Source organism: Protopterus annectens, chromosome 11.part0, assembly GCF_019279795.1.
Source record: "Protopterus annectens isolate FY-2018-M chromosome 11.part0, PAN1.0, whole genome shotgun sequence".
Lineage (NCBI taxonomy): Eukaryota > Metazoa > Chordata > Ceratodontiformes > Protopteridae > Protopterus > Protopterus annectens.
The window spans coordinates 1518767223-1518794326 of record NC_056745.1 but is presented as its reverse complement, the minus strand read 5'-3'; positions in this window follow the sequence as shown (position 1 = coordinate 1518794326).

Genomic DNA, 27104 nt, shown 5'->3' with positions numbered 1-27104 from the left:
TGAGAAAGAAAAATTTTGGAGTGAGTTGGATGAAGTGGTGATGACTATAGCCAAGGGTGAGAGAGTGGTGATCAGAGCAGATTTCAATGGGCATGTTGGTGTAGGGAACAGAGGGGATGAGGAAGTGATGGGTAGGTATGGTGTTAAGCAAAGGAATGCAGAAGATCAGATGTTAGTGGATTTTGCAAGAAGGATGGACATGGCTGCGGTGAATACATATTTTAACAAGAGGGATGAGCATAGGGTGATATACAAGAGTGGAGGGAGATGCACACAGGTGGATTATGTCCTATGCAGGAAGGCCAGTTTGAAGGAGATTGAAGACTGTAAAGTGGTGATGGGGGAAAGTGTAGTTAGGCAGCATAGAATGGTGGTCTGTAGAATGACGTTGGTGATCAAAAAGAGGAGGAGGAGTGTGAGGGAGTTCAGAGAAGAGTTAAGACAGGCACTGGGTGGGAGTGAAGCGTTACCGAACAGCTGGGTAACTACAGCAGAGCTAGTAAGGGAGACTGCTAGAAAGGTGCTTGGTGTGACATCTGGACAGAGGAAGGAGGACAAGGAGACCTGATGCTGGACTGAGGAAGTACAGGAGCGTATACAAAGAAAGAGGCTGGCGAAGAAGAAGTGGGATTGTCAGAGAGATGAAGAAAGTAGGCAGGAGTATAAGGAGATGAGGTACATGGCAAAGAGAGAGAGATAGCAAAGTCTAAGGATAAGGCGTATGGAGAGTTGTATGAAAGGTTGGGCACTAAGTAGGGCGAAAAGGACCTGTACTGATTGGCTAGACAGAGGGACCGAGCTAGGAAAGATGTGCAGCAGGTAAGGGTGATAAAGGATAATGAGGGAAACATACTCAAAAGTGGGGAGAGTGTGTTGAACAGATGGAAAGAGTATTTTGAGGGGCTAATGAATGAAGGGAATGAGAGGGAGAAGGTCGGATGAGGTGGGGATAGTGAATCAGAAAGTGCAATGGATTAGCATGGAGGAAGTAAGGATAGCTATGAAGAGGATGAAGAATGGAAAGGCTATTGGTCCAGATGACATACCTGTGGAAGCTTGGACGTGTTTAGGAGAAATGGCAGTGGAATTGTTAACCAGATTGTTTAACGAAATTTTGGAAAGTGAGAGGATGCCTGAGGAGTGGAGAAAAAGTGTTTTGGTAACGATTTTTAAGAATAAGGGTGATGTGCAGAGTTGTAGTAACCACAGGGGATAAAATTGATCAGTCACAGCATGAAATTATGGGATGGAGTAGTAGAAGCTAGGTTAAGAAGGGAGGTGATGATTAGTGATCAGCAGTATGGCTTCATGCCAGGAATGAGCACTACAAATCCGATGTTTGCTCTGAGAGTGTTGATGGAGAAGTACAGAGGAGGTCAGAAGGAGTTGCATTGTGTCTTTGTGGACTTAGAGAAAGCATAAACAGGGTGCCTAGAGAGGAGTTGTGGTATTGTATGAGGAAGTCGGGAGTGGCAGAGAAGTATATAAAAGTGGTACAGGATATGTGCAAGGGTAGTGTGACAGCGGTTTTATCTGCAGTGGGAGTGACAGATGCATTTAAGGTGGAGGTGGGATTACATCAAGGATCAGCACTGAGCCCTTTCTTATTTGCAGTGGTGATGGACAGGTTGACAGATGAGATTAGACAGGGGTTCCCGTGGACTATGATGTTTGCAGATGACATTGTGATATGTAGTGAGAGTAGGGAACAGGTTGAGGAGACCCTGGAGAGGTGGAAATATGCTCTAGAGAGGAGAGGAATGAAGGTCAGCAGGAATAAGACAGAATATATGTGTGTGAATGAGAGGGAGGAAAGAGGAATAGTGAGGATGCAGGGAGTAGAGTTGGCGAAGGTGGATGAGTTTAAAATACTTGGGAATCAACAGTTCAGAGTAATGGTGAGTGTGGAAGAGAGGTGAAGAAGAGAGTACAGGCAGGGTGGAGTGGGTAGAGAAGAGTGTCAGGAGTGATTTGTGACAGACGAGTACCAGTAAGAGTGAAAGGGAAGGTCTACAATAGGGTAGTGAGACCAGCTATGTTATATGGGTTGGAGACAGTGTCATTGACAAAAAGGCAGGAGTCAGAGCTGGATGTGGCAGAGTTAAAGATGTTAAGATTTACACTGGGTGTGATGAGGGTAGACAGGAATAGGAATAATTATATTAGATGGTCATCCCAGGTTGGACGGTTTGGAGACAAAGCCAGAGAGGTGAGATTGCATTGGTTTGGATATGTGCTGAGGAGGGATACTGGGTATATTGGGAAAAGGATGTTAAGGATGAAGCTGTCAGGTAAGAGGAAAAGAGGAAGGCCTAAGATAAGGTTTATGTATGTGGTGAGAGAGGACATGCAGGTGATTGATGTGATAGAGCAAGATGCAGAGGGCAGGAAGAAATGGAAACAGGTGATCCACTGTGATGACACCTAATGGGAAGAGCTGAAGGAAAAAGAAAAAAAATGTGTATATATATATATATATATATATATATATATATATATATATATATATATATATATATAATGTGTATACATATACACATTTGTATTCCATTTGTTATTGGCTCCTTCAGCCTTCTTGTACTACTCTGTGGTTTGATTCCTTCTTCTGAACAAGTTACTTAACCAGATAGTGCTCTGAGCCAGATTCTGAAAAAGATCTATGGGATTTTATTGCTTTATGTCAGTTAAGATATACAGGAAATGATGTTTTTTCATGCAGAAACATGACATCATCATCATCATCTACTCCTTTTTTCTCATTTGCAGAATGGGGTCAGAGTGTCGAGTCGACTGTCACCATCTCTTTCTATTCAATGTCAGTCTCCTAACTGTTTTCGTACTCTTACCTGATTGTTGCAGAACTACTTTCACACAATCAGTTCACCTCTTTGCTGGACATCCTCATTTCCTCTTGTGTTCTTCCTGTCTGTCCCAAATTTTCTTCAACAGATTGACTTCTGCTTCTCTGTACGTGCCCAAACCATCAGAATCTCTTCTCCTTGTTCTTTTCTGCAATTGGAGCTACTTTGGCTTCTGCTCTTATGTCCCCAGTTTTTCATCTGTCCTACACTGTGCATCCTACCACCCATCTCAAGCACTACATCTCCATTGCCACTAGCTTCTTCAACTGTTCTGTCTTTACTGTGCAGATTTGTGTACCATACAGCAGTACTGGTCACACCACTGTTTTGTACACCTTACTTTTCAGCTTCATTAACATTCTTCTGTCAGGTACTTCACCTGACACTCTGTGCCAGTTGGCTGCAGCCCTTCTGATTCTAGCTTTGACCTCATCATTCAGACTTCCCTTCTCTTCAACCCCCCCTGATACTTAAAGCTGTTAATCTCTTACACTATCTTCCCTTCTATCTCAATTTTCAGCTTCTTCTGATTCCCCCATTTGCTGTCATTACCGTTGTCTAATCTGTACTTAGTTTCATCCCACATGCCTTCAGTTTTATATTCCATTCCCATATCCTTTGCTCAAGTTTTTGCTCTGAGTCTGCTTGTAATGCCACAGTCTACATACAGCAAATTTGTCCATCTGTCTCAGCCAGCCTGTTTGCTAATGTAGTTCATCACCAGAATGAATAGCAGAGATCTCAGAGCTGAACCCTGATGCACATCCACTCCCACCGGAAAACTAACTGTGTGATCAAACACTGTTCATGCTTGAATCATTGGGATCCTTGAACATAGAGTGCAACTAATTTTACCTGTGCTTCTGAGACTTCAGACCACCGCAAGTCTGCCCAAATCAGCTTTCTTGGGACCTTGTCATATGCTTTCTCCAACTCAATGAATACTCATTTGTATTCTTTCCTCATTTCTAGCTTCTTCTCAAGTATCTGTCTCACTGCAAATGTTTGGCCAATTGTACTGCATCCTGATCTGAATCCGAACTATTCATTTAACATATTACTTTCGACCACTTTGCATATTTATCAACCACCCTCTCCAGAACGTTCATGCAGTGTGACTAGACTGTGGTACTGCTCTACTACCCGCAGTTGTAAATGTCGAGCTTACCCACAGTTGTGAATGTCGAGCTTGGTACTGCTCTAATGCCCACAGTTGTGAATGTCGAGCTTGGTGCTGCTCTACTGCCCACAGTTGTGAATGTCGAGCTTGGTGCTGCTCCACTGCCCACAGTTGTGAATGTCGAGCTTGGTACTGCTCTACTGCCCACAGTTGTGAATGTCAAGCTTGGTGCTGCTCTACTGCCCACAGTTGTGAATGTCGAGCTTTGTACTGCTCTACTGCCCGCAGTTGTGAATGTCGAGCTTGGTACTGCTCTACTACCCACAGTTGTGAATGTCGAGCTTGGTGCTGCTGTACTGCCCACAGTTGTGAATGTCGAGCTTGGTGCTGCTGTACTGCCCACAGTTGTGAATGTCGAGCTTGGTGCTGCTCTACTGCCCACAGTTGTGAATGTCAAGCTTGGTGCTGCTCTACTGCCCACAGTTGTGAATGTCAAGCTTGGTGCTGCTCTACTGCCCACAGTTGTGAATGTCGAGCTTGGTACTGCTCTACTGCCCACAGTTGTGAATGTCGAGCTTGGTACTGCTCAACTACCCACAGTTGTGAATGTTGAGCTTGGTACTGCTCTACTGCCCACAGTTGTGAATGTCGAGCTTGGTACTGCTCTACTGCCCACAGTTGTGAATGTTGAGCTTGGTACTGCTCTACTACCCACAGTTGTGAATGTCGAGCTTGGTACTGCTCTACTGCCCACAGTTGTGAATGTCGAGCTTTGTACTGCTCTACTGCCCGCAGTTGTGAATGTCGAGCTTGGTACTGTTCTACTACCCACAGTTGTGAATGTCAAGCTTGGTGCTGCTGTACTGCCCACAGTTGTGAATGTCGAGCTTGGTGCTGCTGTACTGCCCACAGTTGTGAATGTCGAGCTTGGTGCTGCTCTACTGCCCACAGTTGTGAATGTCAAGCTTGGTGCTGCTCTACTGCCCACAGTTGTGAATGTCTTCCTTCTTCTTGAACACTGGCACTAGTATGCTTTTTCTCCAATAACTTGGGATACACCTTTTTCTCCATATTGCTATTTGTACCCTGAAGAGCCATTTCTCCCCTATCTCACCCAGCATCTTTATCACATCTAATGCAACCTCATGTGAACTTGCTGCTTTCCCTGACTTAATTTCGTTAATGTTGTTCATACTTCTTCATGAGTGGGCTCCTCCTCTTCTCTCACTGTAGCTCACAACACCAGTGTGCCACCCAGCAATAACCCCTAAGGCAAGACAATGTACATAAAACTTTAGTCATAGGTGGCTCTATAGTCAGGCACACTAATGTCCCACTCACCAGGCTGAACAAGGAGAAAATTACAGTCAGCTGCCTGTCAGGTGCGAGAATCCGCCACATAACGCGTGCACTCAAGTCACTCCACAACAAGTACAAATATGACTCTGCCATTGTCCATGTTGGAGTGAATGACTTGAGATGTCCCGCCCTGGACTACATGAAAAGAGACATGGAAGAGCTCTCGGATCATGTGGCCCAGGCAGGTATGACCCTAGCCCTGAGTAGCATCCTGCCTTCGCCCAGAATGATACCACAATATAAGGACAAAATGATTGACTTCAACAATTGGCTAAGCTTCTGGTGTCATTCAAAGGGGATCCAGTATCTGTCTGCCTGGAACGACATGATCAACAGGCCACGATCCTTTGCCAGAGATGGTCTGCACCTGTCGCCACTGGGATTCAGGTTACTGGCTAAGGCTCTTGCCACTCCTATAGTGCCCTTTTTAGCCAAAGTTCAGAGGACAAAACCACCACCGTAAAATGTACAAGCATGCAAATTCTGAAGGTAATGCTACTCAATGCTAGAAGTCTAAACCTCAAAATGCACTCTCTCGAGGCACTCCTAAAAATGGAGAACATCGATATCTGTGCAGTAACTAAGACCTGGTTCAAGGCTCCAGAGAGCACCCTTGCAATACCAGGCTACAACTCTTACCACACTTTTCGGCCACCAAACTAGGACTGAAACGCTAAAGGTGGAGGAGTGTCCATATTCACCAAGGATATTCACACCACCAGCCCAACACAATGCGTCTGAAATTCTCCAGGTGCAACCAACACTAGGTAAGACTGCAATCCAAATTGTAGCTTGCTACAGATCCCCCACCATGCCCCAAGATTCTTACTACACCTTTCTAGACATAGTGGAAAATATTAAGATACAACCAAACACCCTAATACTGGGTGATTTCAACTACCCTGCCATTAACTGGGAAAACTACTCATGTACCAATACCTTTGCCGAACGGTTCTTGGAATTCATAAATTCCAAAGACCTGGATCAATTAATCCATAATCCCACCAGGGGCTCCAATATCCTAGACTTTGTCATTACTAACATGGGAAATCGATGCTCCACACCTATGGTCACCCCCTCGTTGGTCAAATCTGACCATAAGCTAATCGCCCTTAACATCCACATCCCACCCCCACCCCCCAGTAAGGAAACCTCCATAAAAAACTTCTCCAAAGCCAACTTCATGCTACTCAAGTCAGAAGTGGCAAACTTCATGACACCCATGCAGATGGGAACTGAAAGTTTGACTGCGGAATCCTACACTAAGGCACTATACGAGAACATCCACTCATGCATGAATTGTGCCATCCCAAATAGAACCAAGATGCTCTCCTCCAAGAAAAGGTAGCCAGTCTGGTGGTCCCCTGCCATAAACAAACTACAAGAAAAGGAAGAAACTGTTGCAGAAAAAAGGAAAATCCCAGGATGCAAAAAACTCCCTTACCAGCCTCAGTAAGAAGCTGAGATCCCCCATAAAATCCTCCAAAGCTAGTTACAAAAATAAAATTGCAAAAGATTCCAAAGACAACCACAAGGCATTCTATAACTATGCCAAGAATCTAAATGGCAATGCTCAGATCTGCTCTGCGCTGCAACAGAATGGCATTAAATATACTGATCCCAAGGATATTGCCAATATCCTGGAAGATCAATTTAGTGCCAACTTCACCCCCCTCTCTCCCCCTAAATGGCCCATCTCAATAATGGAAGATTGCCAAATTCCAGTAATAACAGCCACACACATTAAAAAACGCACTCTCCAAAGCTAAGAATACAGCTTCCATGGGACCAGATGACATCTCAGGCTGTGTACTACATGGACTACAAAATGAACTGGTACCTCACCTAAGTGTCATGTTTAATCATAGCCTCACCTCAGGCTTCGTGCCCACTGAATGGCACACAGCTACAGTTATCCCACTCCACAAGGGGGGATCCACCTTGGATCCTGGGAACTACCGCCCCATCAGTCTGACGAGCCTGATCTACAAGGCCATGGAATATATTATCATGGAACTTATACACAAAGACACTGGCAAACTTCAAACACTGGAACCCACCCAGTTTGGGTTCGTGAAGGGCCGATCTTGTCTCCTGAACCTGATTGACTTCTTCGAATCAGTCTCCAGAGCCGTGAACAAGGGTAAGGCGGTCCACACAGCCTATCTGGACCTCACCAAGGCCTTTGATACCATCCCCCACTCTGGAATCATAGATAGACTTGCTAAGCTGTGCATTAATCCCTGCATCACTCGATGGGTTGCCAACTGGCTTACTGACAGAACCCACACTGTAAAAGTAGCCGACTCCAAATCCAGCTCCAGACAAGTGACAAGTGGAGTACCTCAGGGTTCAGGCCAACACTAAGGGACTCTGGCTAACAAAGTTTGCAGATGACTGCATACTGGGGGGGGGGTTCCTATTATGTGACTGAAGTTCTGAAACTCTGAATACGACAACATCGAAATTGTCTGTTCGAAGTTTCATAACGTCGAACACATAAATAAATAAATAAATAAAAGCTGCAACAGTGAACTAACTGAAATATTCCCTTTCCGCACTATAGTGCAGTCTCGGAGTTGGCATATTTAAAGAGTGGGGGATGTGAGGGTGCAGGGGGGCTTAGTTTACTGTTGCAGCTTTTATTTTTTTTTTTATTTGTTCAAACTTCAACAAGTTCGACTATATGGTTTCGACCATATAGAGTTCTAACTTGTTGAAGTTCGATAACATAATAGGAACCCTAAACTGGGAGCCATTATTGAATCCCAAATGATGTGGATATTCTACAAAAGGCCCTTACAGAAACAGATGCTTGGTGCCAGAGCCATGGGCTCAAGCTCAATGCCAAGAAATGTATAGTTATCCCCTTTGGGAAAAAACTTGCACCCGTGAATTACCACACAGGTGGCAGTACACTAAACACCAAAAGTGTGATAAGAGACTTAGGGCCACGGGTGGACAGTGGTCTAACCTTCGATAAACACATCGCCACAACAGTCATGAAATCCTTCTATGTTGCACACCTCATCACTAAGGGCTTTTCATCCAGAAAAAAGGAAGTCATTGTCCCACTGTATTCATCCATCATTGGACCCATTATAGAATACAACACCCCATTTGGTATGTACCTGTCAAGACACCTGCAACAACTGGAAAGGTCGCAGAAATACTTCACTAAAAGAATCACAGGCCTAAAGCAGATGCCCTACGCTGACCGCCTTAAAAAACTCCAGCTATACTCTGTCGCATATCGTCTACTCAGAGGCGATCTCTGCTTAACAAACAAGGCCATGTCAAACCCAGAGCTGTTGGACATGCTACACTTAAAGAAATCCCAATCCCTCAGAGCCACACACTTCAGGGATCTAAACTTTGTCATCACAATAAACAAAACATGCTGGAGGGATAGGTTCCTGACCCAGAGACTCCCCAGACTCTGGAATAGACTGCCCATACATGTCAAGCAGAGTGCCTCTTTGGCCCTCTTCAAAAGGAACCTTGATGATTGGATGGGAGAAAGGAAATTCACCCCGGGGATCACGTCAGTCACCCTGCTAGACAGGGGTCCAGTGAAGTAAATAGTGTGGGAAGAAATAGCCAGGGAATTGTTATGGCTAGGCTTGTATAGGCCCTAGGGCTAATAGCCTAGTACCAACCTATGAACTATAGTCTGTGTCTGGAGCAGTATAGCTTCTGTGGGGTTTTCTTCATTCAGAAGCTGATATAAGAACTCCTTATATCTGTCTTTGATGTCCTGTGGACTGGTGAGCAGGTCAGAACCTGTCAAAGTGGAAGCCATTTAGGCATGGCCTGCACCTGTTACCAAAAAGCAGGTGAGGGTATTCTTAGAAACAGCAAAGTACTACAGAAAGTTCATCCCCAGTTGTCATACCATAGCTGCTCCCCCTCAAAGACCTGACAAGGAAGACTAGGCCAGATAACATAGTGTGGACCACAGCATGTGAGCATGCATTCCAGAAGCTTAAAGAAGCTTTGGGAGGACCACCTGTGTTAGCCAGTCCAGATTACAGCAAATAATTTGTTGTGCAGGTGGAAGCTTTGAACCATGGGGTGGGGGCTGTACTTAGCCAGATTTCTTCAGAGGGAGAAGAGCACCCAGTGGTTTATCTCAGTCATAGATTCCAACCCAGGGAGGAATGCTATGCAGCTGTAGAAAAGGAATGTCTATCCATAGTGTGGGCACTGCAGAAACTTCAGCCTTATCTGTATGGAAGAAAATTCACTGTAGTGACAGATCACAATCCCCTAACATGGTTACAAAGAGCCAACCAGCAAAATGTCAAGTTGCTAAGATGGAGCCTAGACTTGCAAGCATATGATTTCTCAGTGCAGCACCGCAGTGGGATTAGCAATACCAATGCAGATGTGCTCTCAAGACAGGGAATGAGTTCTCCGGGGGGAGATTAATAAGTGACACCCATGCACTGGCCCAGCAATCAGAGAGCCTCAGTACTCACCACTAACACCAATGAGTGGCATCCATATAGGGAAAGATAAATACACACACAGTAAAGTACAATTTCCCTTAAGAGCACACAGAGATCACAGTCAGTCTGGGGCTGGTTTCTCCCTTTCTCCCCAGGTCCCCAATAAGACTTCCCACTGGCACAGCTATAGGGTCCAGATCTCAGCCTAGTGGGCAAGCCAAAACCTTCAGCACCCTCTCTGTCTAACCAGTGCTTCCTGTTCCTGCCCAAGTAGCTGGCACACAGACACACACACATGCTTTGAGATAAGAGTTATATACAACCACATAGATACTCCTGGGGAAGTCTGGCACAGGTTCTGCAGCTGTGCCCCTTTTACCCAAACTATACGGTAGTACCACTTGCCACCAGCCACTAATATTTATCAGCTACTAAAAGGCCCTCATGAAAGGGTGTCCAATTATACTGTGCAATATTATTATCCAATTGGTAAGGGTGACTGAACAGCAAGGCCATTAAATACATGCAATGTACTCCTAGAGCTTAAATTATCTCTACACAAAACATCCACAGGTGAAAGGTTTAAAAATATTTAATAATAAATAATAAAAACACAAGACAATACTTCTTACTACACAGTGCTAGTTAAGAGTTCAGAGATCACAGAGAAATACTTAAAATAATACAGTAGAAAATTTCTGACATCAATACAGAAAAAACTAATCTAATCATCCTAGTTCCTAGATATATCTAAGAGAAAACACAGTTCTAAAATAAACTTACATATACAGGCAGAGTGCTGGTGAGTTGGATGTTCTCAAGACAAATGCTTGCATTCTTTCTGTCCTTAAATTGATAACACAGTACCACAGATTCATTTCAGATTACATAATTTCTTTCTGGTTCCCAGGCTAACAGAAACTCAGAGGTTAATAGCCCTTTTGATCTTGTAGCTGATCAGGAAGCCAGAGCAATAAAATAAATTATACATGTAAATTCTAGCCATTAACTCTGGTCTCAAAACAATAGGCAGAATGCCTCCCTCTAGACATCTCACCTCTGCGTTTTAGATCAAAGAATTTCACAATGCTTGACTTATCAGCTTTCTTACAGCAGACTGCACTGTTGTTACATTTTTTCCAGTTCAACATCCAATACAGTCTTTTCACATTTAAGAGAACAAGCCTGTGGCTTACAATAATATTTACAAATGACAGAATTATCTACAAACTTCTATCTAGCTAGGCTGGCAGCCTTCACCTATCTTCACATGGATAATGAGTGCATGAGTCATTCATTAATTGCTGTCTTCACAATAATGTAATGGAAATGCAACACAGCACTGGATTTGAAACCAGGACTGTGTGTGTCGAAATGTACTGTATGTAAGGCATTTAATAAACTGAGCTACTGAGTCACTGCAACAGTGGGTGTATTTGTAAGATATATCTGGATGGATACAGGTTGTGACATATATTTTATACATCCATCAGTATGTGCATGGCTTTATATGGATGTATTTCTGCACCAGAGTCCCAGTTGAATATGTATTTTGCCTTGAATGCCTTAGCACATGACTTTCTAAAAGTTGCTGATAAAAGGGCATATTTACCTGCTGTCACAGGCCTCAGTTACATCCATTATCATATCTATGGCTGTCTAGTGGTATATTATTGAACCAGAGTCCAAGGTGCACTCTCATTTATTGTATTACTTTTTATTCCAGTTTGCATGGTGCAGCTGTACTGAAACCCACCTAATAACTGTAATTGGCAATTACTATGTTTTGTTCAAACCACCTGTTTTAGTTAAGAGTTGCGTGGTGTGGTGGGTTAATGCAGTGTGCTGCAGGTGTGATGGGTTCGAAACATGGCAGAGGTGTTTATTTTGTACACTTGTCTTACAATGTTAGAAACACATATAGTCATTATAGCTCTATTTAGCTGAGCTTAGCAAAGCTGCTCGACATGAAAAAAATATAAAGAAAAGAAAAAAGTGGAGATAGGAAAGTGGTGAAATGGGGAAAAACATAGTGAAAAGCATGGAGGGATGTGCAGGAAGGGTGCAGGAAAGAACCATAGCTATCCATTTCTTGTACAGCTACAGCTGTGCACTTTGACAGAGCTATAGATGAATTTGGATTCTCAAACACCAGAGAGAGGGATGAGGACGATTTAACAGCATTGTCAAGGCATTTGGACCGAATTACATGTGTCCAGTGGACACGTATGTGAAATGGAGAGCTATGTATGGGGCAATTTTTTTTTTTTTTGGGATGGGTGCCTTTTTTTTTTTTTTTTTTTAAGGTCAGAGCAGAATGTTGGGGAAGGGACATATGTATGTGTGGAGGAGGTAAGTTGGGTAGGTGGGATGCAGTTGCAAACAGACAAGGCAGACAAGGGTGTTGTGGAATCTGAGTCCCATGTGACTCCAGATGGCAGTAGTATGACTCACATCCCCACCCATGGGACTGTCGACACTACTCCATCACTGTCCAGAGGGTGGCTGTGTTAGAGGCTGAGCAATAGTGTGAGGCTGCCCCACCAGGCTGGCCAGCATGCCCTCAATCCAGCACAGGCAGCGGTCACAGCCATGGTGAGCTATCCTGTGCACCAAGACTGGCAGCTCCACATGGGTGACAACACCCCCTGTGCCACTGCTCCCAGTGGAGGGCCGGGCCCCATCCCTTGGGGTGGTACTACCTGAGGCAGCAGGTAGTGCAGGGGCAGCAGAGAGGGCACCACTGGTCTGGGTCTCAGATGTGCTAGGACCTGGTGCCATGGACAGTTGAGACAAGTTAGGGACATCAGCTGGAACTGGCCTACCTTAACATACAGTGGTAAATGATGTATAGCAATAAGTTACGGTTAGTAATAACCAAGCCAATGTTAGTATTAACAGAATCAAACATCATATTTATTCATCCAAATACATATTAATGTATATTATGGTAACAGAATGCCAGTACAAAGTAAACCATAGGGCCAACAAAACAGCTAGTTTAATAAATATGTTAATACTGCATCATAATAAAACATGACAATAATCAACCACATTTTCCAAAATATAGTTAGTTTAACAATCATTAGCGGACCGGAGTTCTGCTGTGGCGACCCCTAACCAGGAAAATCCGAAAGACACAAACAAACAAATAGTTTGTTTTACAAAATATATTATTAAATCATAATAAAACATAACAGTAATCAACCACATTTTTTCCAAAATATAGTTAATTTAACAAAATATGTTGATATTAAATCATAAGAATAATAAATGTATTAAATAAATGAAGATAAGGGGTGTGGTCAAAGAGAGAAATATTCCATTACTGACATTGCAGATTATATCCCTGAAAAAAATGAAATATATAGTCTAGAGGTGTGTACTGTTACGTTTGAGTACAGTGACTACAATTGTCCTATGACTGATGTAGCACATACATACCTCTCAAGCTGTTAGCATGGGTCAGTATGGACCAAACACTAACAAATGCAGGTACACCACTACACAGAACAGTTTCACATAATGTGGACTTATATAACTACTCAGGTGTTCTGTAAACGGATTTGGAAATAAAATTCATTCCAGGTAATAATTTATCTGCTAATCATGTGATAGATGGATTAGGCAGCTTTAATTACATTATGAGAAACAGTGACACATGAGAGGCATGTTTGTGTACAATAAGTAAACTAGATAGCCATTATGCCTTAGTTGACAGGCATGGGAGTTGAACCCAACAGCAGTGACTGCAGGGGACATACTGGGATTACACAGCTTTATTTATGAATCAGTAATGCTGATGAACACATTCTTGGTATTGATCTTAACAGCCCAAGAAACCTAAACACACTGTCTGCACATAATATGGGGCTACCTCAACCATATATCTGTTGTGTTCCTGGTGAGAGAGAAAATGTGAGAATTATGTGACTGATACTGAAACTTTAGTGCTACATATCACTGGATTTGAACCCAGGACTGTGTGTGGCAAAATGCGCTCCATACAAAGCATTTAACAGACTGAGCTACTAAGTTACTGCTGACTATTGAGTGACTGATACTTGCCTGGACATCACCTGGAACTATATTATGAAATGAGTGATACAAGTTACAGGACACTCCTCTGGCATTCTAGTACTATTACAGTGTTATACTAGACTGCAGTGACAGTAGAACACACATGCATGGAATACAACCTTCTTCTTCTTCCAGCTTTTCCCAGTTAGGGGTTGCCACAGTGGATCACCTGTCTGCTCATGATTAGCAGTGGAGTTTTATGGTGTTGAGTTGGCAGCCCGGCACCCAACCTTCCAGAGAAGGCACACACACGCACACACTCACGTCTAGGGCCAATTTAGAGTGTCCAGTCCACCTACAGCATGCCTTTGGGATGTGGGAGGAAACCAGAGCACCCGGAGGAAACCGACATGACCACAGGGAGGACATGCAGACTCTGCACAGAAGGCACCCCAGCTGAGGATAAAACTGGAGAACCTCTAGCTGTGAGGTGGCAACGCTAACTGCTACACCACCGCAGCCGCCTCACATGCATGGAATACAACCATACTGCATATAGTAAAAAAGCTGTATTTTAGAATCAACACTGCTAGTGACCACATTTTATTGTTATTGGTTTGAAATACCTTTATTACCTGATGTCTGAGAGAGAGAGAGAGAGAGAGCATTATGTGACCGATGTTGGCATAGAGACTGCCTTGAACAGTACTATAAGTTAAGAAATACAGTTTGCAGACCATTAGATTTGCTGGCTACAGCTATTGCAGTGTTACACTTGACTGCAGCAACCTTACCATAGACAATCAATGCATACAGCTCTACTGCAATGGTTTTGATAACACAATCCTGCTGAACAACATTTTGCTTACTGTTATTGGTATTGATATTTTTTATTGAAATACAGTTCTTATTGTTTATTTATTGCACTACAGCTCCACAGCTCTAATTGCCCATTTATTGCACTATAGTTGTACTTGCCCATTAATTGCACTACAGTTTTTCTAGTGTATACTTTATTGCAGTAAATGCTTTACACTTTCTTGCTTATTCACTCCAGGTAGCATACTAAATCTGTACTTACCACACTTATGGTGCAACCTGGCCAGGCGTCCGGCATGGGACTCGAAATTGGGAGCCCTCTCAGCTGCAGCTATAGGGAGAGAAAAACACACCATTATGCATGCCAGTTTTGCAGACATTCAGCTTGCATTTTGTTTAGACAGAGGAAAACATACTTACATACTTGTGGGGCATTCCCATCTCAAGCTTCCTAACCCAGGGTTCCCTTCTTTTGTCTTTTCAGGTCATCATGGTGGTGATGACACTGCTCAGCTGTGCAGGGGATACCAGTAACACTGGTGACTTCTCTGGCCAAACAGTCCCAGGCCCCTGCCTTACACTCTGAGCCCTGGAATCCACCCTGCATCAGCCGGGGTTCATGGCTTTGAACAAGGGGTCTGACTATGACCCTGGAATCCTGAATGCTGTACCTCTGCACCTGAAAGTGCACACCTTCGCCAACACTGCCAGCTATACCAAGAGTTGATTGAACTTCAATAAACTGTTGCAGAATTCCAGCCTATTGGGCTTAATATAAGCTGTTTTCCTGCCCTTACATGTCATTGATCAAAAATGTGTTGCATCGCTTAGCATGGTGCAAACCAGGTAAGCAAAGCCAAGCAATGAGAAAACTCATACAACCGTGGTTTTAGCGAGGTTTAGCACTGCACAAACATTGGTAGTCATTAACATGTTTATGCACTGCTTAGCACAAATGAGCAGTGGTTAGCAAAGTGCAGCAGTGCCAAAATTCACAATAGTTTAATGATATTAAAGAAAAATAGTACATTCATTTACAGACATATTCTACTTGTTATGGACTCGATCCCAGGACCTATTATACATAAGACCATAATTCTCCTCACGTAGCTAGTTGGCTGTTATAAAAACTAGTATATCTTCACATATACTACTAGGCTACCTGTTAGGGTTGCTGAGCACTATGCCACACAAACACGCTTAAACACAACTATAATTAAATAATTAATTACATCAGTTTTCTATTTTTAGATGTCTAGCAGGTGTCGGCCATGTATGTATGATCTCTGCTCGGCTCTGCTGCACTTTGCACTGTGCAAACAAAAAAAAAAAAAGGAAAGAAAAATAATAAAAACTTTATTATGATAATTAATTACATCCAGTTTCTATTTTTATATGTCTGCCAGGTGTCAGCTGTCAGCTGTCTATATGCATGTACAGCTTGGCATTACTGTGATCCATGTTGTGCCACACAAACATACAGAAAAAAATAATTACAAAAATCATAACACATCATTAAAATGACATAGTATACAGTTGACACAATTCACAACATTACAACAGTGGTGGAGGGCATTACAGGAAGCCTCACACTCATCTGCTGCCATGGGTAGCCATTACACCTCTACCTATACTGATTCAATATCTGTGTTCCATGGTTCTGCCTCAGCAGTGCACCATCATTAATATGCATGGCACACTGTTGAGGGGGAACCATGGCCGTGTAGATGGATACATTCCGTGTAGGTTCTACACTGTGCCTACATGGACTTTACTAAATTGTGGGGTATATATATTAAGTCTGAGGATGTACAATCTAAGACAAATGGGGAAAGCAAACACAAAAACACTGTTTTCTTCAGTTCTCTGGCTCACTCAACCTAAAAATAAAGCGCATCATCGCTGATGTATTGAAATACTATCTAAATAAAAATGCTATATTTGAGCTCTAACCTTTTGGTTTGTGACACAGTAACATACCACATGACTGACTGCTGGTTTCCCTCTGAATTATTGGTATTTGCCACTCAACCACATACCCTTGGATTTTAAATTTGTGTTATTGCTACAGCTGGAGTTTAGTAAATAAATAAAACTATAAATGAACCAAGAGCTGTCGGCAAAGTGAGACTGTACATGGCAGTGTGATCCAAATATTTATTTGTTCAGAATCTTTAATAAAGCAAGTCTAATAAACTAGCCGAAACATAATGGCTTTATGGTTTGAAGTCAACATATGAGACTATTCCATGTACATTTGGTATATCTCTGTATATAAGATAAAATGTAGTACAGGATATATATATATATATATATATATATATATATATATATATATATATATATATGGTTTTTAGAATTTTAGAGAATATATACATTTCTTATAGTGAATTGACATTTGATTATAGTGTATTTAATGGTTGTTAACTATATTAGGTTAATTAATTTATATAAAATAATAGATGTATATAAATTTCATAACTGCATTTTAAATATTTTATATAAGTATATATACATGTTTATAGTAGGTAGGCTGCTGAGGGCAATAGCGACATAATACTATTTATTGATTTTTTAATTGTCTATGTTAGTGAATGTGATGTTTTTAACATGTATTGTTTGATTTGGAAAGTAATTAATTAAGACAAAGGAAATGACATCATGATGACACCGTTATTTGAAAGTTTAAAATGAACAGAATGTGTTGGAGCTTTGTCTGATGAAGTATAATATTTTATAATATGAAAGCGCTCACAACACGTATTTTGTTACTTGTAGAATAAACGTAATTATTCTAGTTGGTCGTTTGTTCCTGGTTTACCTTTCGACACAGTGCTTCACTGTTTTTCAGTATATCTCTGTATATGGTAAATAAACATTCTGGTGGAAGCAGCTAGAAATTTGCTCGTGTATTTTCATTACTATCTGCTGTTTCTGCCTCAGTTTCCTTCTTCCTCCTGATATCAAATAACAATCACATCTGCATCACATATAATGTTTCTCATTTATAAATTTATTTGAAATGAGACAGCTGTTTTCACCTTCTTTTAATCTTCACTACAATGGCATGATTTTTGCCTTACAGCTATAATGTTATGATACATTTGCCATGGGTGTATGTGCCAGTTCAGTGAATGCAATTATGAATTACTTCATCTCAATCAAATTCCTATTTTTAACATTAAAACTGTTTAAACCAATGTAGTGAGTGCACTTTATATGTTGTATTTCATATAAGTTATTATTTCTTCAAGCATGACATATACATTTTAAAGTAGGGAAGAGTGTTAGTATTTTCAAAGACTAAAAGTTTATTTTTTTAGCAGGGATAGTTGCCATAATCATTTCTAAAAGCAGAAACAATCTAACAGCAGTTTGTTATGTAAAACTATCCTTATTTAAGAAGTGAGTCTGTAGTATCTGATAAGATCATTTTCACATGCAGCCATAATTTCATAAGAAATGGACATCTGTTACTAAACTACTGTTTATGTAAATTGCACTCATCTTTACTTTTTGTAATATGCATATTTTCATACTATTGTAGAGCATAACAGGAAGTACTCCCTGCTGATTTCTTTGTCTGTCAGAAAAATAACCTTATTACAAAAAGTATAGTTATTACAAAACTATTTATCTTGACTGATGATGAGAGTCTGCATACATGCTTGTCAGTGGGGCGCTTCTCATAAGTGTAACTTAGAAGAAAAACAAAACAGCAAGTCTTTTATTTTGCAAAAATGGCCTACACACCCTCTTCAAATTTCTATTGCACTGTTTGTCATCAAACATGTTTTATATGTGTTTCATGAGATGGATCTTGAAGAAAATAGGCATTGAAAAACTGCGGGGGGTGGGGGGGGTTAATAAAGCCGACATGTTTTATTTTCCATGTAGGCATTGCACCTCACTGCTTACATGTGCGTGAACATTTTTAGATTCAGTAAGTGCTACTGAGCAGTGCGCATGCACGATCTAACACAGAAACTTCCGTGGCATGCAAAGCACCTCATAAGCAGATGACTGTCATGCAAATGAGGCAGGTAGAGCAATCCAGCAAGCAGATAGGCATCTGTTTATACCCCATGTCAGTGTCTGTAGTGTATGCAGAAAAAATCCATGTACAGGAGTGTAGACAGGCAAGGGGGTTGAAAAAATGGAGATGTATGGACAGAAACGTCATACCACATACACGTTATCCTATAAACTGTTATTCTGTATGTCGGAAACATTAAAGGGAATAAATTACATTTTTTAAAATAATTTTGCCATGTTTGAGGAATGCACCACAATGCGCAAACACGCTTTATGGAAAAATAAAAAAAATTGGAAAAGAAAATTAATATTATGTGGCAGAAATGTATTACAGCACTGTGTGTGGAGTCCCTACAATGGTGCATTGGTGCTATTGCTAATGTGGTTGGGTCACGAAACGTGTAGTTTCCATGCCGTGAGCATGGATACCTATGCAAATTGAGGTGGAGTTACTGAATAGCAGAAAGGAGTAATACAGTTTGCATATCCCCTTCATGTAGACTTAGACCCATATTACTGTTTACACAGGATGTAGCTGACATCGGGGGGGGGGGTGTCTATTGCCTTCTAAGCTCATTTCAGCCTAGGTGCACGTGTTTGTTTAACACCCCACCTGACTGAGTGCACCCCTTCACTAACTTCTAAGATCTGTATACCTTCCGTGTGTGTGTTTGCAGGACGCACCACCACAACTAGCGTGTCTGAACAAAATGTATTTAATTAGTTTTGACCATTGTTTAAGCTAAAATAGGTCCATTAAATTATGTTAATTATATTGTAGGCAGGTGTAATGCATCATAGTTAGTGAATCACACATTGTACACCTACAGCAGAGCTCTTTAAAGTATGCATGTACCCTACATTCTGATTTTCCCCAATACTCTGGACCATTGGAGTATAGACTTGGGAATTTTAACTGACAGAATGCTAGGGGCTGCTGCAGGTCTGCTACATCTGTATGTGCTAGATGCTGAAGTCAATACTTCTGCTGCTGACAACAGGCCTAGACTGAGAAGGAGAAGAGGGTTCAAACCCAGGTTAACCTTCCAGGAGGTACATGAGCTGGAGATTGTAGATTGTTACATGGTGGACAGGAATATACTACAGGAGCTTAGTGAACTCTGCCACCTTAAACTCGGACCCATAGCCAACAGAGGGGAGCCCATACCAGTGGAAACAAAGGTATGTGCAGCCCTTAGGATACTAGCTGCAGGTACTTTCCAAAGAGCAAGTGGGGACATGATGGGGGTCTCACAGGCATAAGCATCCAGGCTACTACTCCACCAGTTCCTGGATGCCATGCTACCACATGCCAGTGAGCACATTTCTTTTCTCCTCACCCCTGAGGGGAGGGCTAGCAATATTCAACACGTCAACCATGTAGTGAAGAAATAAACCAGCAGAGCACACCAACCAAATGTCCAATAACAAAATATAAAAAAGAGAACAAGCAATGCTGTACTGGCAGACAGCTTTAATAAAACACAGTAAAACATATAAAAATGGTGGGTGCTTTTGCAGAACACTGCTTCCTCAGACCATAAAAAGAAATAAAATGAAACCACAAAATATACAATCTTTTAGCCAATAGAAACTCATTTAATACAAAAGAGTTACTTCTGTTTCAAATTAGGTCTTAAATAGACCTTAGCATTTAAGCCTTTGCCCATATCAGCTTGCAAATGCAAAATCCAGTACAGCTCCCTGTTTTCTGTGACACTACTAATATCTTCTAACCGCTCTCTGCTGATTTCCCTGTAGGCAGACATAGGTGTGTCCAGTATGTCCTGGCTTTGGCTAAGAGACAGCACATTCAATGACAACCTAGGGCCCTAGGGACTGACACATCACTCCCACTGACGTACATATATTAAAACTGATGCCAGGCAACCCACACAACCTGTACCTATCCATGTATTGGCTGTGTACTGCATGAATCAGCCAGAGTCATCCCTGAACTACAGTTCTGTCAACTGCTGCATTTGCAAGGTGAGTGCCTAACCAATGCATTACTTGTAAAGATTACTATAATATGATATTGTATGTATGGATCTGCTGCATTTATGCAAGGAAATATAGTGGGCTATTTGGACACAAGCAACATCTGCACTGGACTACAGTTACCCAGTCCACTAGTATGTGCTCCTTAATAATCACTAGGCCTCATGGTTGAAATATGCACCACATCAGTCAAGGCAGATGTTAAACAGTGGGGACACATGATAGTTGGACTACTGTGTATCCCAGCAGAACATGTGGTGTTGCTCCGCCACACCCGACACAGCAGTTTCCCTATATAACTGCTGTAACAGTAGCTCATCTATGGTATGTTAGCAGTCCAGGCAAACTCAGGGCAGTAATTTAGAAATCGAGCACACGTGGTATGTCTCACTTAATGCAGGAATAACAACGTACATATGTATGCTGTTGATTGTGTGCTGAATGACTACTCTTTGGCTGACAGCTTGGGTGGCTCAGTAGACTAGGGAAGTTAGCATGGATGATGCTGTTGATGGTTCACATCTGGAGGTGTGTACATCTTCTGCATGTGAGGTATTATTATATTTGTGCTTTCACAGACTGTCAGTCTGTGTGTGGTGTAACATTATGAACCTCTGTTACATTTTAATTACATCAGACAGCTGGAGAATGCCATGAACATTTTGCATGAAGAGCATTACTGCAGAAACAGGGACAGATGTCAGTGTCTGTAACACACAAAATCTCGGACTAGGGTGTAGGTAGGTGTTGGTTGGAGTCACTTTATAAGTACTGACAGCCCCTCTGGGAATGCCCATGCACTTAGTTAAACTGAGCGCAATCCTGTTGCCCCTTAATCAAAATGATCTGTAATGTACAGTATACATATGTCTATACATACATATGTATATGTATACATATCCGTGTGTCACTATCTCTGTCTCACATACATAGTATATCCATCTCTTTGTATTTTCAAATAGATATATACATATATATATATATATATATATATATATATATATATATATATATATGGATCTATGTTTATACATCGAATGTATGTTTCATCAAAACGTACATCAAACTCACATTCGCGAAAGTGCATTTTATCGAAAATGCACTTTTGCAAAAAAAAAAAAAAACGCACCAAAAATTAAAACAGTACTCACATTTATGCAGGGGGGAAAGCCCCCTTGCACCCCCCCATGTGGGGGCTGTGCCCCCCACGCACCCCCTACTTTAATATTCTCACTCCGAGATCACACTACAGTGGGGAAAAGGGAATATTCCCTTATCTCTGCTGTACCATGATCCAAGCAACAGTTTGCTTAGTTGTACAATCAACAGTACAGTTGATGTACAACTAAATCTACATGCAAACAACTGTTTGCTTAGTTACCTTTCAGCAAAAGTACATTTTTGACAAAATAGACTTTCGCGAAAGTGAGATTGATCATGTATGTTTCGATAAAATGTACTTTCGATTGTAAGACCAGGACCCATATATATATATATATATATATATATATATATATATATATATATATATATAGCAATATATATATATGTGCGTGTATGTGTGTATGTGTGTGCGTGTGTATCCCTCTGAATCCCTCATTGACTATCAATCTGCAATGGTTATGCACTTTTTGGCCATTTAAGTTGCTGCTGGCTTCCAAATTGTCCTCTTCTACAAGGCTTACTGATGTCATCTACCTTAAGACTACCTGCTAACTTTGCACCATCCAACTTAAGCTGTGGCACATGCAATAAGGATTATGATATATAGTGTGTAAGACTAGACAGGATGGGTTTTAATCTCACTCCATGACACTTGGTGTATGCGTGTGTGTGTGTGTGTGTGTGTGTGTGTGTGTGTGTGTGTGTGTGTGTGTGTGTGTGTGTGTGTGTGTCTGTGTGAGTGTGTGTCTGTGTGAGTGTGTGTCTGTGTGAGTGTGTGTGTGTGTGTGTGTGTGTGTGTGTGTGTGTGTGTGTGTGTGTGTGTGTGTGTGTGTGTGTGTGTGTTTGTGTGTGTGTGTCCCTGCCAAACAACTGAGGATAACTCACTGGCTATCAAACTGCAACAGTTATGCACTTTTTGGCCCTGTAAGTTGCTGCTGGCTTCCAAACTGCCCTCTTCTACAAGGCCTGATGATGTCATCTACCTTAAGACTACCAGCTGCCATTGTATTATCTGACTTAAGCTGTGGCACATGCAATAAGTATTGTGATCTATAGTGTGCAAGACTAGATAGGTAGGGGTGCTAATCTTACTGCTGGACACTTTATGTGTGTGTATCCTATTGCCAAACAACAGAGAATCAATCATTGGCTATCAAACTGTAATGATTATGCACTTTTTGGCCTTGTAAGTTGCTGCTGGCTTCCAAACTGTCCTCTTCTACAAGGCCTGATGATGACATCTACCTTAAGACTACCAGCTGCCATTGTAACATTCGACTTAAGCCGTGGTACATGCGATAAGTATTGTTATATATAGTGTGTAAAACTAGATAGGTAGGGGTTTTAATATCACCCCAGGACACTTGGAGTGTGTGTGTGTGTCCATATGGCATAAATATGATCACCTCAGTAACTTAGAAAGTGGTAGGGCTTTGCAGAATTTTATTTGTAGCAGGTGATGTGGCCCTCCCAATGTCTGACCACACCTAGATCTGCTGATGTCATCAAGTATAGTAGATCCTAAACCAATAGTACTACCAGACACGAGGTGTGTTGAGTGCATCACATACTGTGATTTGTAGTGTGTACCATTACATATGCAAGTATTCTAATCAACATACAGCCAACTTGCACTATGTGTGTGGCATGCTATGTCCTGTAAGCAGTAAATGGAAGTGGTGTTATCCTCAATGTAGCCATGTTTGTGTATGTGGCTGTTAGAGCATTATACATCAGCTTATGGAACCATAGGACATTTGAACTTCACTAGCATAAGGACCATATGGTCATCACAATTGTAGACAACTGTATACCCTTATTTACATGATCACTTACTATGTTAATGTCCTTAGAGTGATTAATACATCTACTATGCCACCTACAGATATTCAGCTTTTCCAATCCAGCATGGTCACACATTGTCCCGTATGCAAGGCAGAGATCACCTCTGAGTAGTCTATAAGCCACAGACTACAATGGCAGCCATTTCAGATGATTCCCATTGAACACATGTTGATGATATTAAGTTCCCCTGTGATGGACCATACTGCTGTGCGCAAGTGCCAGTACAGCTTGGAAAGGTCCATTACCAAATGGCCATTGCACTCAGATATTGGCAAGCTGAGGGAAGAGTACATGGGGGTTATGAGGATCATAGGACCATAGGTGGTTACTAGGCTAATGCCCTGGGGCCCTTACAAGCCTAGCCTAGAGTTTATCCCCAAAACAAAACCTCAGTCAGCACCTGTCATCCCTGTCAATGAGGGACACAGGTGGAAGCCCTTGTACAAATTTGTGTTTTCCCATCCACTCATCAAGGTTGCACTTGAAGAGGGTTAATGAAGTAGTCTTTTTGAAGTGCATGGGAAGTCTATACCAGAGATGGGGCAGCCTGTGGGATACAAACCTGTCTCTCCAGCAGGTTTTATTGATTTTGCATATTAGATTCAGGCCTTTTGAGTGGGTACTGTGCGAAGAATTAGACTTACGGATATGGAGCATCTTTAGTAGGGCAGGGTTTGAGTTTGCCTTGTAGGCAAGACACAGATCACCTCTAAGCAATCTGTACGATACCAAGTAGAGTGACAGTGACTTCAGTCTGTCCACATGGGACAGGTTTTGGAGGCCTTGGATTCTATTTGTGAGGTATTTCTCTGGCCTTTCCAGTTGGTGCAGATGTTTGGAGAGGTACATACCAAATTGGGTGTTATACTCAATTATTGGTCTAATGAGAGAGGAGTATAGAGATGTAATAACCTCCTTTTTTTCTAGATACAGTCCCTTTACTTATGAGATGAACCAAGTGAAAGGCTTTTCTGACCACTGCCGCTATATGATGGTTGAATGTGAGATTATTATCAACCTGCGTACCCGGTCTCTCACCACAGGTTGTGTGCTTAGGGGATTGCCATTGATATGGTAGTCAGTAGAGGCTGTGTTTATGCCAAATGGAACGATGATACATTTTTTTTGCATTTAGCTTGAGGCCATGACTTTGGCACCAGTCATTAGTTGCTATGAGACATACTTGCAGTATGTTAACATCATTTGGGAAGTCAATTACAGCACCCAACTTACAGTTGTCTGCAAACATGGTAAGCTACAGACCTTTTGTCTTTGCCTGGACCTCTAAGAAGTAGATGCCAAAGAGTAGGGGTCCCAGGACAGATCCCTGGAGAACTCCATTAGTGGCAGGTCTGCTAGTGGAGGTGGTGGCATCTATTTTGACCTTGCTGTTCATGTTGGAGATCCAGTTGGCCACCCACCTGTTGAGATAGGGATTTACTCCAAGTTGTGTTAGCTTCTCGATGATGCCCTAGTGGTGATTGTGTCAAAGGCCTTTGCCAGGTCAAGGTAAGCTGTATGTAAAGATTTTCCCTCATCCAGGGCCTTGGTGACAGTCTTAAAGAAGTCAACCAGGTACAACAGGCAAGATCTGCCCTAGACAAATCCAAACTGGATGGAATCAAGTGATTGGAGATTGCCTATATCCTTGTTTATAAGATCCATAATAATACCCTCCATGGCTTTACAGATCAGACTTGTCAAGCTAATGGGGTGATAGTTTCCAGGGTCAGTAGTGGTACCACCTTTGTGCAAGGGGATATAACGGCATTTCTCCACTCTGCTGGAATGAAGCCTGTACTTAGGCTGTGGTTGAACAGTTTGCTCAATGGCAAAGCCAGTTCTTGCTGGAGATGGTGCAGAATACAACCTGTGATACTATCAGGTCTCATGGAAACTGTTTTCTTTGCCTTGGATAGAGCCTTTTTCACTTGATCTATGGAGATAGGAGGTGTAGGACAAGTATCAGGGATGTCAAAAGGGCCTTTGGGGGACAGGGGGTGAAGTTTGTGATGAACCTATCTGCTAACAGGTTGGCTAAGTCAACAGGATCAGTATAGGTGATTTATTTATTTATTTGACATTTGTTAACTGGGTTAGTGTGACTGGGCAGGAAAGCCCTTTTTCAGCAGAGGCCAGAGGAAAAAAGCTCCAGATATAAAAAGTATAAACAATAAGAAAAAAAAAGCTTAAACAGTACAAAAAATAACAGTCAGAACAAAAACATAATATGAATATAGAGCATAATTATTAGTAAAACTAAGTAAATCTATGCTATAGCAGGTCTATATTATAACATCGAAGTTTCAGAACTTCGAATGTTCTAAAATCGACCCCTATTCAGCAAATGCTGAAAATAGCGAAGCTACAGAAAACCAAATTTTTTCCTAGGGAAAGAATTTGGTTGTTCGTTTCTGTCGCTTTGCTATTTTCAGCACTGTGGTGGAAAGTTATGGGTTGGGTTCAGGTAAGTGTGTGATTGGGCATGGGTTAGGTGAGTTAGGGTTAGGGCACGGGTCAGGTAAGTGTACGATTGTGTGGACGTGAGGGTTAGGGTGGGTTAAGTGAGTTAGGGTTAGGGCGCGGGTGAGGTGAGTGTGCGATAGTGATGGACCTTAGGGTTAGGGTTTGGATTAAGGTAAGTGGATAGATAGTGGTGTATGCACAGTTTAGTGTAGGGTTAGATGTAAGATTTTAGGTGTATGTGTGTGGATTGCTATTTGTTTGGTGTGCTTGAGTTGTGTGTATGTGTTTCGGAACAGCTAATTTTTTCCCTATGAAAAAATTCGCTGTTCTGCATGTTTGATGTTTTCAGTGTTTGCTGAATAGGGGTCGCTAATAGAACATTTGAAGTTGTGAAACTGCGATGTTCTAATATAGTCCCACTATACCACCAGTAAAACAGACTTCTGATCAGAACTCTTAAGATTGTTACATACAAACAGAGAGTAAGAGCATAGCTAAACACTAGGCAGTTAAAAAAAAAAAAAAGTTAAAATATGACATGTAATTAATATCTACATTTTGATAAAATTTGTCTGCAGAAAGAAAGACAGAAAGATAACCCTCTCCTCCACCCAACAAATTCCAACACATGTGAGAGATGCAACCATATAGCCAAACTGGAGGCTAAGCTCTCTCAACTCAGTACTGGCGTAACCAGTCAGGAGGAAAAGGAAACCACACTCACTACAATTCCAGTCTCACATAGACCTACCACAACAGCAAACCAAACACATAAACACACAAAAACATACTCGGCAGCTCTAAATAAAAATCTGCCTAAGCAGCAGAGACCTCCAAAGCAGACACCCAAGCAACCGCTACCCCAAAACAAAACACGTGCAACACATAGATCACAAAGCCAGTGTGCCGAACAGTCACAGCCCTTAAGGCTAAACAACACACCTGATACACTTGTAATAGGTG